General features: G+C 40.5%; 1 long non-coding RNA gene across 1 annotated transcript; it reads right to left on the bottom strand.

The window, feature by feature from the left end:
• Positions 1–2,817: 2,817 nt before the first annotated feature.
• Positions 2,818–16,516, bottom strand: LOC143304573 (uncharacterized). Its single transcript, XR_013061243.1, has 4 exons — positions 16,404–16,516; positions 4,671–4,946; positions 3,581–3,719; positions 2,818–3,090 (listed from the first exon to the last, which is right to left on the bottom strand). It is a non-coding gene; the product is annotated as an uncharacterized LOC143304573 (long non-coding RNA).
• Between the last annotated feature and the right edge of the window lie 305 nt (positions 16,517–16,821).

A 16,821-nucleotide genomic window follows, 5' to 3' on the forward strand; every position in this document is an offset into this window, starting at 1 on the left:
TTAAAGTTGTTACGATTATCGATAAAATATATACCTAAGAAATAATGTCGACTAAATTAGAATCGTTGGACAAAGACATGATCTTGATGTTGTCGGAAAAACTTAAAGCATGGGATGCGAATTTTTGCGACATGAGTACAACAATGAATAAATTACAAGACGATGTGCGTTCACTGAAAATAAAAAAAGAAATCAAGACACCCGTATCATCGCCGATAATTTCCCAAGCGACAATACCGATAGAAGTTAATCCCCAACCAATTAAGTTAAAAGATGCAATAGAGACAGTACCAGTGTTCGACGAACATCGACCCTCGGTATTTCGATTTTTAAGAGCATGCGAGCGCGCACGAAACATGGTTCCTAGGCATCAAGAATCTCAGTTAGTAAAATTATTAACGAATAAGCTTCGCGGACACGCATTTCTCGCCATAGAAGACACAGAAGTAATAAGTTTAAACGATTTCGGGAATAAATTAAAAGATATGTTCGGTCCGGGAAAAACGGTTAACGAATATAAAGGGGAATTAGCTACAATATTTCAACGACCGGGAGAAGATATTTTGGACTAGATAGAACGCGTCAAAGATCTCAGACTGGCGATAATGAACGGGGAAAGGTACGAGTACGGCACCGTATTTCAAGATAGGATAGATCGAGACACGAGGGAAGCTTTCGTTAAGGGGCTTCCAAACGAGGTGTATTTACGAGTAAAGATAGCAGGATACCAATCCTTGGACGATGCGTACCGCCAAGCCGTGAAAGCAACACGAGAACTAAAACAAGTGAACAATAGAATTCGATACCAACATTCGACACCTTCGAATAATTATAACCGAAACAACCGCCAGAACTGGAGATTTGTACCGCCGTCGCGGAAACATCTAAACAACCTGGGAATAGAAGAAAATGTTAGAAAAGAAGCAAGAGCAATAATTTGGGAAGAAAAATGCATAAATAAATACCTCGATAGAGATCTAAATCAAAAGAGAGATGCTGATCATTTCAACCAATCAACTTTTCAATGCAAACACCATTCCGTTGCTGTGATAAGGGATAATGTCACGTTAAATAATAAGAGGATGCACGGTGCCATAGACAGGATCATGAGTGAGAAATTTCCTGAGTTACCAAACAAGATAAATAATATTAGTGCCAAAGAATTTTCAGACGAAGCAGAAACTAGGAAATTGAACGACGAGACGACAGGCAATGCTTATCCACTGCATAATATCACAGAGATATTGGACCCGCTGGGAAGTGCGAATTGCCTCTCCACGTTCGACTTGGCAAAGATACAAAAGCAAGACTCCACGAATTTCGTGAATGTCTCAACCATAATAGGAAAAGAGATAGCGAGTGTATCTCACTCAAAAACTTCTATAAAACCATCAGAAGGAAACTTTATCAAACTCAAAGCCAAATCATTAAATTGCAAGGAAGATCACACTATAGAAAATAAAAATATAGCTATCCCTAAATCCAAAACAGAATCTATAAGCAAAAAGGTTTGTAATAAAAATTCAAAGAATAATTCCAAATCTACCAAAAATATTCCTAAACGTTCCATACAAATAAATAATAATTTAATTATAATAAGCACTTCCAGTGAAACTATTCATCCTGAAAAGGTAGAGAAAAATAAAGGTGTTGTGAATAAAGTAAATAAAGAAGGAAAAAGGGTAACTAAGGAAAAGGATTCTAAACATTTTCAAGCTGAAGAAACGCAAATTCAACGAGCCCAAAGAAATCAAAAGGGAGAAAATAGGGAATCACCAGTTGAAGATATATATAAAAACTTGAATACGCTAGCCATTGGATTATAATTGGATTAAAAATACTTTATTGGTTACTACATCTAATATTTGACGTAGGTAACATAGTAGGTAGTGCTGATCTTATGATTCCCCCAGGAAAATATAGATGGTATCACACTATACTATATACAAAATATTTTTGGGTTAATATGGCTGCGGCACTTTTAAAAATTTGTATTTTGAATGCTATTAGCAAGCAATTGGATAATTGGATCGATGTCAGTAAACTTGCGTCTTGGCGCAAAATAAAAACTAAAATGAAGGAAAGGAACGAAATTCTCCCCGCACGAATTAGTTTTGGACATCTAGCCAGAGAACCTACTGGTGAAGTAATAATCGAAGAGAACATGGAACCAACATACTCGGAATATCTCGAAGATCTGTTCAATAAAATTTACACCGTACAACGAATGGCAAGAGAAAATTTGATAAAATCCAAACTAAGATCAAAGGAATATTACGATCGACGAATCAACCCTCAAGATTTTAAAATAGGAGATTCGATATATTTACTAAAAGAACCTAGTAAAGGAAAATTCTCCGATCAATATACTGGACCACACAAAGTGCTAGAAATCTTGCAGAACCAAAACGTCAAGATTGAAGTAAAAAAGGGATTCCGCGAGCGGTGCACTTAAACAAGTTAAAACTAGCGCATAATCGAAATAATCAATGAATAAAGTGATTTCAGTGGGCAACGTAGTGCAGTAGTGTATGTTGTAGTGCTGTTCGTCGAATGACACAGATAGCGAAAACATAAAAGAAAAAAAAAGGAAAATTATTATATGTGCTTCAATTATTGTTTAAATATAAAACGTGTTAACTCAATGAATAATTAACTAGTGAAAGTGAAAGTTACCTTGTGAACAAGTGATCAACATACAAGAAAGTGTACGTGCAAGTATAGGTTATGGATCGTTGTTCGTGGTACATAATGTACGACAGCTACCTAAAATAAGTGAATAAATTAGTTTCAATCGTCTCAGTGCAAAATACAAGGTTACTAAATGTTATAACTATATTGTGGATAAATCAAAAGGAGGTGTGACACTGTTCGTCGAATAATACAGATAGTGAACACCTAAAAAGAAAAAAAAGAAAATTATCATGTGTACTCCAATCATTGTTTGAATATAAAACGTGTTGATTCAATAAATAATTAAAAGAGTGAAAGTGAAAGTTACCTTGTGAACAAGTAATCATCATACGAGAAGGTTTACGTGCAAAATAGGTTATGGCTCCCTGTTTGCGGAACACCATGTACAACAGCCAGCTGAAAAATAAATGAACAAATTAACTTCAATTGCCTTAATGCAAAATACAACAGTACTAAATGTTATAACAATACTGTGGAAGCATGGCACTGTTCGTTGAATAACACAGATAGCGGAAACTTGAAAAGAAAAGGTTTATTACGAGTGCTCCAATTAATGTTTGAACGTAAAACGTGTTAGTTCAACGAATAACTAAAACAGTGAAAGTGCAACCTACCTCGTGAACAATTAATCACTATACAAGGAAGTGTACATGCATGAATTTCGCAGGTTAATAAGAAGAAATAAAATAGCTGATAAAGTATAGAAAGCGGTTAGAAAATAATCAAGATAGATTAATTGAGAGTTAGTAATAAATATAACCGGAGTAAAAGGATATTTTGTTATGCATTAATCTACGTAGTATTGTTATGTTATTTTGTAATGCCCAATAGCGGTCGCGCACACAATGCATTATACACATATTGAATTAAATAAATTAAACACCACCTTTATGACCACAGATATAAGACGATTGAAGGCAGCCGTAGTAGAAGGCAGCCGTAGTAAGTATCCAAGGCATATCAAAGAATCGGATGATGTTGTGGGAACGATCCAGGTAAGTGGCGCAGCATCGAAAGAGCAGAATCTGAAGAATTACAGACAATGTTAATCTAACAAATAAATTTTAATCATTAATAAGGGAACTAATTCATATCATGCATAAAATAATAACAAATAGCAAGTACAAGCAATAATAAATTAATAGGGAAAATAAGAAAGGTTAATAAACACAGAAATGGGTTAGAAATTACAATGTCAATCTAACAAATAAAATTTAATCACTAATAAGGAAACTAATTCATATCATACACAAAATAATAACAAATAGCAAGTACATGCAATAATAAATTAATAGGGAAAATAAGAAAAGTCAATAAACACAGAAATAGGTTAGAAATTAATCAAGATAGACTAACTAAATATTAACAACAAGACATGACTGAACTCGGTGCAAAGGAATAAAGTTATGCTACACGAAAATAACTGGTAACACAATACACAAAACATTAACTAAATTAAACAAGACTTACATAAATGCAAGTCACGTATAATCAAAACAATGACTATTGAAATTCGGTAACAATACAATCCATGCTATCACATTAAAGTAGCACACGGTATTGACACAGACAATATCATGAAATACAAAACAATATTACAAAAACACTACTAAATAAAATTATAATGATTAACAATTAATTAGCTATTTCAACAACACGTTACTGTTGACATTAAACCAACGCCATACCAAAGAGACACGCGAGCGGCCATGTTGAAAAATTCGTCGCCCATACAAATAATAGCCAATGCAATGTAATACAGCATCATAATAGCAATGTTAGGTACTAATAAAAAAAAAACAAACAAAAAAAAAGAGAGAGATAAGGAAAATATATATATAATAAATAACAACTAACATAATCATAACATATTATATATATTATATTATATACAGGGATACAGTCTTCGTACAAAGGAACAGGTCCGAACGAAACTTATAAAAAAATAAAAATAAAAATAAATAATATATATATACATTAACTATTTTTGTATGTGTGTGCAGAACGGATGGCGAATTCATCAACCATTCTCTGAACGACGGATGGAAGTACATGTAGGTGTTGTCCAGACGTTTCACGAGGAATCCAGAGAGCATTTTGAATCTCTGCAGAAAATCCTCCCATGCATGATCGTTACAATAATCTGACTCATCTCGAAAGAAATTTTTTTAGTCCAAGGAATAGCAATCCGCACCGTAGAACTGTAAGGCACCTGTACGCCACCCACGAAACCAAATACTTTTGCTATCCACCTGTAAACAAACAACATTTATAACTATACATATAATTCTCACTTATATCTACCAATATATATATACACGCATGTTGTAAAGTAGGCGATATTTATAACACTCACTTCCATTGGTAATGCAAGTGATTCATAAAAATAAGCCGTCATATATACCATTACACGCACATATATGTCGGAGATGAAAGAACACCGGAGCCTTTGGAATTTTGGATAATCCCGCAACATTGTAACCTAGAGTCTACTATAGCTGTAATTGAACAATTGTAGTTATTCAACCCGATTGTAATTGTTCGAGAGTCGTGATAATGAGCTTGGGCTCGAGGCGACAGTCAGTCGCCGAACGTAGCCGCGGTCACGGGATGAACGCTTTGTCTAACAAAGGTATGGAGTAATTCTATAGCTCTCCTTAAAAGAAATATTCGTGGCGACACGCGACAGTAAACATTCCAACGGTTTCTGTCCTGTGGCTCGCCACACGCAGACCCTATTCTTCGAGTAAGATGATTGCCAGATGTCGATGCGTCTCCGCAGTACATGTTCGGCTAGCTCGAGGGCCCGTTATAAATCTTAAGGTTTAGTTAACTAAAGTCCTTCAAACAGACAAACAGTCTTTGTCCCAACTACGGGAAGATAGGGGAGACATATTTTTCAACGAGCGGCGTCTCCCACTAGCAACTTTCCCTCGAGGGCGGCTAGCATCTTTTTCTAACCACCGATATGGAGATTGACCAATTAGCAACGCCAATTTCCCTTACTTTCTGAACGAAGGCTTTTCTCGACGAATCCGATGATCTCGTGTCCTTAGACACACCCCATTATAGTTTTCCTCTGTGGCATGATCGGGACGGGAAAGACATTCTTTCTCGCTATCTCATTGATGAAAGGAGTAACTCTTTACGACCAGTGAATATTACGCGTCCGACTTAGATTTTGTGAGTACGTTCATCCATCATCCTGTCGACCGCGGATTCGTTATTGAACCTAGGATCATTGTCATTAGTTTCTCGAGCACCTAACTACCGCGGTTACTTGTCCGGTTCTATAATAATCGTATTTGCACTAGTCAATGTCTTCTCCATTGCATAACGACAACGTGTAACCCAAACGAAGATTCGTTTCACGCACCTAACCCTAATTCTAATGTAAACCCGACATCAGAAGTGGGATCAGTGCCGGTTATAACAGTGCAAGAGCTTACGACCATCGTGCGCGAGTCAATTCCGTCGCTAGTGCAAAAATCGAGTGTGGAACCTAACAATTTTTCGACTCCGCTGCCTGGTGCGCAGCTACCAATCTGATTATGGAGAAAGATCCTTTACAAAGCAGTGCCCTGAATATAATTTCAATGCCGAGTGTCGAATTGACTTCTACGTAGTGGAGGCGCTAACTGGTACATCAAGCCATCCGGGTGAGTCGTTTCCATTTTACCCCGATTTCGGAGCCGAGTGTTCGCTAATTAAAGAATCGGTAGTCTTGAGAATTTTTGGCAAAAGAACGATTGATATAGTAGTAATGCGAGGAATAAGAAATATTGGTACTAAACGTATCGCTCAAATCTTGTCCGTTGCAGGTGTCGGTGGTTAGAGATAAACCTTTCATGTTCTCGCTGATAGTTATTTAACAATACGATATCGCGATTACTCGTTAAATTTTAAGCCAAGATTTTGACGTAATATTACACAAAATAGCCTCGCTATGTGTAAAACAAAAATAATTAATGCCTGTAATAAAACCGCTGAAAACGAGATCGATGTTAATGAAGTTGACAATGAGGAACGTGGTAGCGATAAAAGTCGATTAATCTTTCTTTTCGAAAATTCAGAGATTCATCCGTTACGGGTTCCCTACGTACTCGTACAAAAAAAATACAGGCCAGTTAGAAGTACAATTAATTGATCCTAACATCGCCGTACAAGGAGTCCTAATAGACTTCACGAGCGCAGAATAGTACGTGATAGAACAAGCGACTTAATTACAGCCAAAAATTATAAAGCCTAGTAATTCACCGTTCGCGAGCCCTGTGTTACTCGTGAAGACGAACAATGGTTCAGATAGATGATAGGTAGATTTTCGAGAACTAAATAAATATACGGTCGCGGATCGGTATCCTCTACCCCTCATTGCGGGTCAAGTCGCGAGATTGCAAAAGCGAGATATTTTATTATTCTGGACATGGCCGGTGGGTTTCTCCAAATCCCTATTCATCCTAATTCTAGGAAGTATACAGCATTGATTACCCTCGATGAACAATTTGGATAATAAGTTGTTGTTTTCTTCGAATTCTTTTGTGCCTTTGTTCGATCCATTCGATGTCCTTTATTTGCATAACATAAGTTCGTGCGCGTTTAATGTTTCTTCCGGAAGTCATTTTCGGGACGGCGATACTATGCTGACTCCGTCGAAAATGGGGATTCTTATATTTTCGGACAACCCTAATAATTTTGCAACTCATACTTGTCTAAATATTCTAATATTTATGTTCTTCCTTGCTACAATTTTGTAAACCATCAAAGCATTTACTACGGAAACCCCCAGGTGTAGTCGCGTGCCAAGTCTTCTGTAGCATTTGACCCTTCTTAATTGCGGTGACATAAGAAATCATTTGGTCGGAGTGATCTGTACTACACTTTCCTTCGTTCCATTCAGCAGCGGCTGCTGATTTCGAGGTTGCGAACAAACGAAACGAGAGATCGTTCTTGAGATTCCTTTGAAAACACGTATAACAGCCAACGTGCCATTCTTACGTTGTCGTCTATTTGGATGATCCCCTAATTATTGCCGACTCGATAGATCAAGCTCTAAAAGTATTGCACACCGTACTAGATACCCTTGTAAAAGCCGGATTCTCCTTTAACTTTTCAAAATGTTCTTTTCTAAAGGCATCGGTACTCTATTTGGAATATGTAATTTACGACGGAGAAGTTCGTCCCAATCCGGGTAAAATGCACGCCTTGAGTTCTTTACCTGCGTCAACGACCGTCACACAGCTCAGGCAGTTCATAGGTTTAGCCCTTTATTTCCGAAAATTCGTCCCTACCAATATATATATACACGCATGTTGTAAAGTAGGCGATATTTATAACACTCACTTCCATTGGTAATGCAAGTGACTCATAAAAATAAGCCGTCATATTTACCATTACACGCACATATATGTCGGAGATGAAAGAACACAGGAGCCTTTGGAATTTTGGATAATCCCGCAACATTGTAACCTAGAGTCTACTATAGCTGTAATTGAACAATTGTAGTTATTCAACCCGATTGTAATTGTTCGAGAGTCGTGATAATGAGCTTGGGCTCGAGGCGACAGTCAGTCGCCGAACGTAGCCGCGGTCACGGGATGAACGCTTTGTCTAACAAAGGTATGGAGTAATTCTATAGCTCTCCTTAAAAGAAATATTCGTGGCGACACGCGACAGTAAACATTCCAACGGTTTCTGTCCTGTGGCTCGCCACACGCAGACCCTATTCTTCGAGTAAGATGATTGCCAGATGTCGATGCGTCTCCGCAGTACATGTTCGGCTAGCTCGAGGGCCCGTTATAAATCTTAAGGTTTAGTTAACTAAAGTCCTTTAAACAGACAAACAGTCTTTGTGCCAACTACGGGAAGATAGGGGAGACATATTTTTCAACGAGCGGCGTCTCCCACTAGCAACTTTCCCTCGAGGGCGGCTAGCATCTTTTTCTAACCACCGATATGGAGATTGACCAATTAGCAGCAACGTCAATTTCCTTTACTTCCTAAACGAAGGCTTTCCTCGACGAATCCGATGATCTCGTGTTTTTAGACACACCCCAGTATAGTTTTCCTCTGTGGAATCATCGGGACGGGACGCGCATTCTTTGACGCGCTCCCGTCGACTAAAGAGTAACGTCTTTACGCTCAGCAATTATTTTTACGAGTCAGACTTAGATTCAGCGAGAACGCCTATCTGTCATCCCGTTGACCGCGGATTCGTTATTGAACCTGAGATCACTGTTACTAGTGTCGCGGACGTCTCACCGCCGTGATAGATTGTCAAACCTGTGTTATTCATACCTGTGTCAATAAATCGTATCTTCGCTACACCGCAATGATGGCTACCTTCAATGAAGACTCCTCAAACACCGACAACCCTATCCCCACTGCTTCTCCGACATCAGAAGTGGGATCCGCACGGATTCAAGAGATGCAAGGGCGGATCAACGCCATGGAAGAGTTAATTCGGACACTGACGCAAAGGCCGAGTACGGAGACGACGAGTGTAGCGCTACCACGTTTCAACCCCGGGAACGCGGGCACCAGCCCAGCTTCGTGGTGCGCGGCTGTTAGTGCGGTTATGGACAAAGTGTCCCTACGAGACTACGAGTTATATATTGCTATAAGTCGTGCTTTAGAGGGTACCGCGGCAGAGTGGCTTACGCATGTCCCGGTCAACGGTCTTACTTGGACAAAGTTTAGGGAACTTTTTCTTGCTCGCTACGGAGGCACGGAGACGGCAACCTCGGTGCTAATTAGGGTGCTCGACGAATCACCACTGGAGGACGAAACCGCGGGGACTTTCGGAAATCGCCTCCACTCCCTTCTGTCGGCGAAATGGGGAAATCTATCCAATGTCGAGCTGATCAACGCCGTTATCCTTCTGCGACTGATCTGGTATGACCAGCGTTTCGAAAGAATAGCACTCGGGGACGATATTCGGACCCTAGAGCAATTCCAGAGGGAAATGAGAATCTTCTCTCACGCGAAGAAGAGGCCGGTACCTTCGCCAAATAATCCATCGGCGGAACCTGAAGCAAAACGACGCCACTTGTCGGCCCGCCTCCCGAGATGCCTTCACTGTGGCAAACCAGGACATAAACTCGCGGATTGTAGGACGAGGAAGCGTGACCAACAGCAGAGGAGTACACAACGCCAGGGAGGAAGGCGACCGGACGCATCGCCTCAGGTGGTTTGCTTTAAGTGTCAGGCGGAGGGCCATATCGCACCTGACTGTCCGCTACGACGGGACAAAAAGGCCAGCACCAAGAATGAACGTGTAGTCAACTGCTGCGCGGTGGAGTCCCCAGCTGGTACGCTAAGTCATCTGGTTGAGTCGTTCCCATTTTACTTCGATTCCGGAGCCGAGTGCTCATTAATTAGAGAGTCGGCTGCCTCGAAATTCTCCGGTAAGAGGACGACTGAGCTAGTAGTAATGCGAGGAATAGGAAACACCCGTGTTAAGAGTACGTCCCAGATCTTGTCCACGGTATGCATAAACGGTCTTACATTGGAGATAACCTTCCATGTTCTTGCCGATACTTATCTGAATTACGATATCATGGTTGGTCGCGAGATTTTAAGCCAGGGTTTCGACGTATACATTACACGAAATAGCGTCGATATTTGTAGAACAAAGGTGGTCAACACCTGTAGTAAAACCCCCGAAGACGAGATCGATATTAACGCGGCCGATACTGACGTGATCGGTAACGATAAAAGTCGGTTAATTTCTACTCTCAAAAAATTTAAGGATTCGTTTATTACGGGCTTCCCACGTGCCCGCGTAAGCACGGGCCAGTTAGAAATACGGTTAATCGATCCTAATGTCACCGTGCAAAGAAGTCCTTACAGACTTAGCGAAGAAGAGCGGAGGATAGTGCGTGAGAGAATAGACGAGTTAATCAAAGCAAAGATTGTAAGGCCTAGTAACTCACCGTTCGCGAGCCCTATACTACTCGTGAAGAAAAAGGACGGTTCGGATAGACTGTGTGTAGACTTTCGAGCATTGAATAAAAATACGGTCGCGGACCGGTATCCCCTACCCCTTATCGCGGATCAAATCGCGAGATTGCAGAAGGCGAGATACTTCATTAGCCTAGACATGGCCAGCGGGTTCCATCAAATCCCTATTCATCCCAATTCGACGGAATATACGGCGTTCGTTACACCCGACGGGCAATACGAGTACGTAACTATGCCTTTCGGATTGAAATATGCACCATCCGTTTTTCAGAGGGCCATTCTCAACGCCTTAGGCGACCTCGCGTATTCGTTCGTTGTTGTTTACTTGGACGACGTCCTAATTATTGCCGACTCAGTAGATCAAGCCCTAGAAAGGTTGAACACCGTATTAGATACCCTCGTGAAAGCCGGATTCTCCTTTAACTTTGCAAAATGTTCCTTTTTAAAGACATCGGTACTCTATTTGGGATATGTAATTCGTAACGGAGAAGTCCGTCCAAACCCGGGTAAAATACAAGCCTTGAGTTCTTTACCTGCACCGTCGACCGTCACACAACTCAGACAATTCATAGGTTTGGCCTCTTACTTCCGAAACTTCATTCCCAAATTCTCACAAGTAATGAAACCCCTGTACGCACTCACCTCGAGTAACAAGGATATACCTTGGACGGACCGGCACGAACAGATAAGACAAAAGGTAATTTCCGTCCTGACTGACGCGCCGGTGCTAATGATATTTGACCCCAATTACCCAATAGAACTACATACGGATGCTAGCTCGGAAGGATATGGGGCCATTTTAATGCACAGGGTTGAAGGTAAAAATCGAGTAGTGGAATATTACAGCAAAAGAACTAGCCCTGCGGAATCTAGGTATCATTCCTACGAATTGGAAACGTTAGCAGTTGTAAACGCCGTCAAGCACTTCCGTCATTACTTACACGGACGAGAATTTCTCGTTGTCACCGATTGCAACTCCCTGAAAGCATCCCGTAATAAGGTACACTTGAACGACAGGGTTTACAGGTGGTGGGCTTACCTGCAAACTTTTACCTTTGACATTATGTACCGGGAGGGTAAACGAATGACCCACGTAGATTTCTTTTCGCGAAATCCCGTAGACTTAGATCGCGGTACGTTCAGCAAAATTGCAGAGAAAGAAATTAACCTAACCGAAATCTCCGACGATTGGCTACTAGCGGAACAACGTCGCGACCCACAAATTTCGGAGATCGTCAATAAATTACAGAACGAAGAGCTCGCGGAAGACGTCGCGAATACGTATGAGTTACGGTCCGGCACTCTTCATCGTAGAATACAGAGAAAAGGTAGGACTCTCTGCCTGCCCATCGTGCCGAGGGGGTTTAGGTGGTCTGTTATTAACCATGTGCACCAGTCCATTATGCACTTAGGTTGGGATAAAACGCTTGAGAAACTGTACGAGTATTATTGGTTCGAAGGAATGGCGAAGTATGTTCGCAAATTCGTAGAGAACTGTCATGCTTGTCGAGTTTCAAAGGCAAGTTCGGGTCGAGTACAAGCCGAATTACACCCCATACCTAAGACCAGCATACCTTGGCACACGGTTCATATGGACATAACGGGCAAACTAAGCGGTAAGAACGATTCGAAGGAATACGTCATTGTGTTGGTCGACGCCTTCACCAAGTTCGTATACTTGCATCATACCCGTAAGATAGATTCCATTAACACCATTAAAGCGCTTAAGTCCGCTATATTTTTGTTCGGCAGTCCCTGCCGGATAATAGCGGATCAGGGAAGATGTTTTACGGGCAAAGAATTTCGAGACTTTTGTCAAGATAAATACATTAAACTCCATTTAATTGCGACCGGAGCTAGTAGGGTCAACGGACAGGCAGAGCGTGTTATGAGTACGCTAAAAAACATGTTCACAACAATAGAAACCACTGGGCGGTCCTGGCAGGACGCGATCGGGGAAATACAACTGGCCTTAAATTGTACCACCAACCGCGTGACTAAGTCAAGCCCGTTGGAACTACTAATCGGTAGAACAGCGAGACCCTACGGCTTATCCCTACCCGACAATATCGAAGAAAGAGAAGTAAATATCTCCCATGTAAGACAGCAGGCGATAAAGAATATAGAAGCAAGCGCCAAATACGATAAAGATAAGTTCGATGAAAACAAAGCTAAAATAACTAGGTTCAACCTTGACGATTTCGTGTTACGCAAAAACGAGGAAAGGAACCAGACGAAGTTAGATCCGAAATTCAGGGGTCCGTTCGAGATAGCAGAGATTTTGGAAGGAGATAGGTATACCTTAAAAACTCTAGACGGAAAACGATCATATAAGGACAGACATGACAGACTGAGAAAGATGCCGGAAGGCTGCGTCCCTGCTGAGTTGGACGTCTGCGGTGATGACGACGACGGTGATAATATCGATGCAAGTACACCGACCTCAGAGGATCACTAACACTGCGTTGTAGTTGTAGTATATATCCACAGTGACGTTTTGCACATACGCAATATATCCACTGTGATGTCTCGTATATCTGTAATATATCCACAGTGACGTTTTGCACAAACGCAATATATCCACTGTGATGTCTCATGTATCTGTAATATATCCACAGTGACGTTTTGCACATACGCAATATATCCACTGTGATGTCTCATGTATCTGTAATATATCCACAGTGACGTTTTGCACATACGCAATATATCCACTGTGATGTCTCATATATCTGTAATATATCCACAGTGACGTTTTGCACATACGCAATATATCCACTGTGATGTCTCATACATCTGTAATATATCCACAGTGACGTTTTGCACATACGCAATATATCCACTGTGATGCCTCATACATCTGTAACATACCCACAGTGATACACCCAACGCAGTAACATGATCCAACAAACTGAGACTCTTCGGTGTACGAAATCGAAATGATCTGCCGTGTCATTACGGTCTGACTGGTAACTCACAGAACGCAACTAGCTCTTTAAACACAAATTATAGCGCTACTAATTCGAGCCCTCTTTCATTTCCTTGCATGTCAAACCTCCGAACAAAACCTCGTTGTTGAAATGGACCCTTGACTTTCTTGGACACTTAGTTAAATTGTAAATAATGTCAGTTGCATCGAAGCTAATGTAAGAAAACACGATATTTTAGCCACACACGAGGACGTGTGATAGTCAGGATGGCCGTGTCGGAGATGAAAGGACACCGGAACCTTCGGATAGCCCCGCAACATTGCAATCTAAAGTCTACTATAACTGTAACTAAACTATTGTAGTTATTCAATCCGATTGTAATTGTTCGAGATTAGTGACGGTGAGCTTTGGCTCGAGGCGACAGTCTGTCGCCCAACGTAGCCGCGGTCAAGGGATGAACGCTTTGCCCAACAAACATATGGAATAATTCTATAGCTCTCCTTAAAAGAAATATTCGTGGCGACACGTGACAGTAAACATTCCAACGGTTTCTGTCCCGTGGCTCGCCACACGCAGACCCTATTCTTCGAGTAAGATGATTACCAGATGTCGATGCGTCTCCGCAGTACATGTTCGGCTAGCCCGAGGGCCCGTAATAAATCTTAAGGTTTAGTTAACTAAAGTCCTTCAAACAGACAAACAGTCTTTGTCCCAACTACGGGAAGATAGGGGAGACATATTTTTCAACGAACGGCGTCTCCCACTAGCAACTTTCCCTCGAGGGCGGCTAGCATCTTTTTCTAACCACCGATATGGAGATTGACCAATTAGCAGCAACGTCAATTTCCCTTACTTCCTAAACGAAGGCTTTCCTCGACGAATCCGATGATCTTGTGTCCTTAGACACACCCCAGTATAGTTTTCCTCTGTGGAATCATCGGGACGGGACGCGCATTCTTTGACGCGCTCCCGTCGACTAAAGAGTAACGTCTTTACGCTCAGCAATTATCGTTTACGAGTCAGACTTAGATTCAGCGAGAACGCCTATCTGTCATCCCGTTGACCGCGGATTCGTTATTGAACCTGAGATCACTGTCACTAGTGTCGCGGACGTCTCACCGCCGTGATAGATTGTCAAACCTGTGTTATTTATACCTGTGTCAATAAATCGTATCTTCGCTACACCGCAACGATGGCTACCTTCAATGAAGACTCCTCAAACACCGACAACCCTATCCCCACTGCTTCTCCGACTATAGCATATATAGCATATATATATATATATGCTATTGAGTATTACTGAAGTATCATATCCTGAAATTTCTTACTGTACACATATATTGTGTCATAAAGCGTGTACAATTCTTTCTCATACTTTTGGTCATTCGTTTCCTGCATTTTCATTTATTTTTTTATTTTTCAGGGTACGTATATCCCATTTGTACGAAAGAGCCCCTACGAAAGAGCAACTTCGTCGGCTATAACCCCCTTGTTGCTGGATGGGGAGCATTAAGATATAGTAAGTGATATCAATTTTATAATAAAATTAAACAGTTCCAGTCTTAAATATCTTTCTTATTTTCTTCGTAGGACGACCACGACGTAATGCATTAATGGAAGTACAAATGCCAGCGATTAAGAACGCCGAATGCAAAATAGCTTATTCCAAATTTCCTAATGCACCTGATATCACTGATGGTATAATATGCGCCGAACATGCTCAGGGTGGAGAGGATTCTTGTACGGTAATTAAGTTACAGAGTTACTACAAACTATACGGTATCTGAAGACACGTCAATTCGAATTAACATCAAATCGACGTCTTAAACATTAGAAATAATAGATAAACACAATTTAATAGTTTTGCCCACTTCTCACACCTCATTATGGTATTTAATCTAATTTCCTTCTAATCTTAGTTTTGCTCAAAATACATATAACATGTACATTATAAATTGGAGTATTTCTATACACAAATCAATAGAAGATTATTACTGTATATAAGTATAATTTCAATACAATTCGATCGATATATTTCAGTATCTTTGATTAAAAATTTAACGATCCTTTCAGGCTGACCGCGGCGGACCACTGCTGATACAACATGAATTAACCTCGTATTTAATAGGTATTGTGTCTTACGCTTATAAGTGCGGCACAGCTGGCTATCCCAGCGTTTACACTAGGGTCACATCGTACCTTGACTTCATTCTCCAAGCGATGCAATAATATGATATTACTGTTCCATAAATATCATTGTGTAAAAAACGTAAAGTTGGATTTTCTTATTGTGGAGATAAGAAACAGCTCAAATTTACATTGTTTTGTACGTTACAAATTATAGGCTTAAAATGTACGAAATGTAACTTTGAAACGACACTAATTTTTTACGCACGATAAACCTCCACGACTTAGGTATGTAAAGATGATAAACGTATATTAATTCTATTATTTTGGTAATAATAAACCAACTTTCTGAGAAGTTCTGTAAATTTCGTTTCTGTTGTATCAAGAGAATAATGGAATATTCCACTTAGATCGTATACTTCTTGCATGTACATACAAAATTTTCCGGCTAATCTAAAACACTTCATAAGATAGAGAGCTTCTGGAGATTCGGACACAGAGAGTGCATAAAATACAAGATAAGTCTCGTGTCTTTCAAAATTATTTTTTATTCGCTAAAAACGTCCTGTGTACTCATGCAATCACATGCAACCTCGAAACTTCGCTTATTTTTTATCACTTTCCAATTCAATACACTGTTTCTGCATTTTTGACTATATGTAAGAGAAATTTCCATTCAGCCAAAGGTGTACTTACAGATTATAGATTCCTATACGACTCTCGGTAAAAATTTATCCGCACTCCAGATAGTTAAAACTTCTGTCGACCGTATTGATCCATCTGCACTCTTCGTATGACGTCAAAATCTGTTCAGTGCTGCTGCGTAGGTTTCATTGTGTTACGTCAATTCGTTTGTGACCGTTGCGCGAGTAATGGCGCTTTGCAATGGCGATTTGCAGGAAAACAGTGCAGGATGCTGTGATTCGTTTCTTGTGGTCGGAGGTTATGTTTGATGCCTATATTTATCAAAGATTTAATGCACATTATGGAGAAAGTGTTTTGTCACGAAGTGTGTTTGAATGGGCACAAAAGTTCAAAGAAGATCGCACAAGTGTTATGAAAAAACAGCTGGACGCCCGTCCACATCCACGATGACAACATTGAACGTGCTCAT

This window comes from Bombus vancouverensis, unplaced genomic scaffold, assembly GCF_051014615.1.
Source record: "Bombus vancouverensis nearcticus unplaced genomic scaffold, iyBomVanc1_principal scaffold0040, whole genome shotgun sequence".
NCBI classification, from domain to species: domain Eukaryota; kingdom Metazoa; phylum Arthropoda; class Insecta; order Hymenoptera; family Apidae; genus Bombus; species Bombus vancouverensis.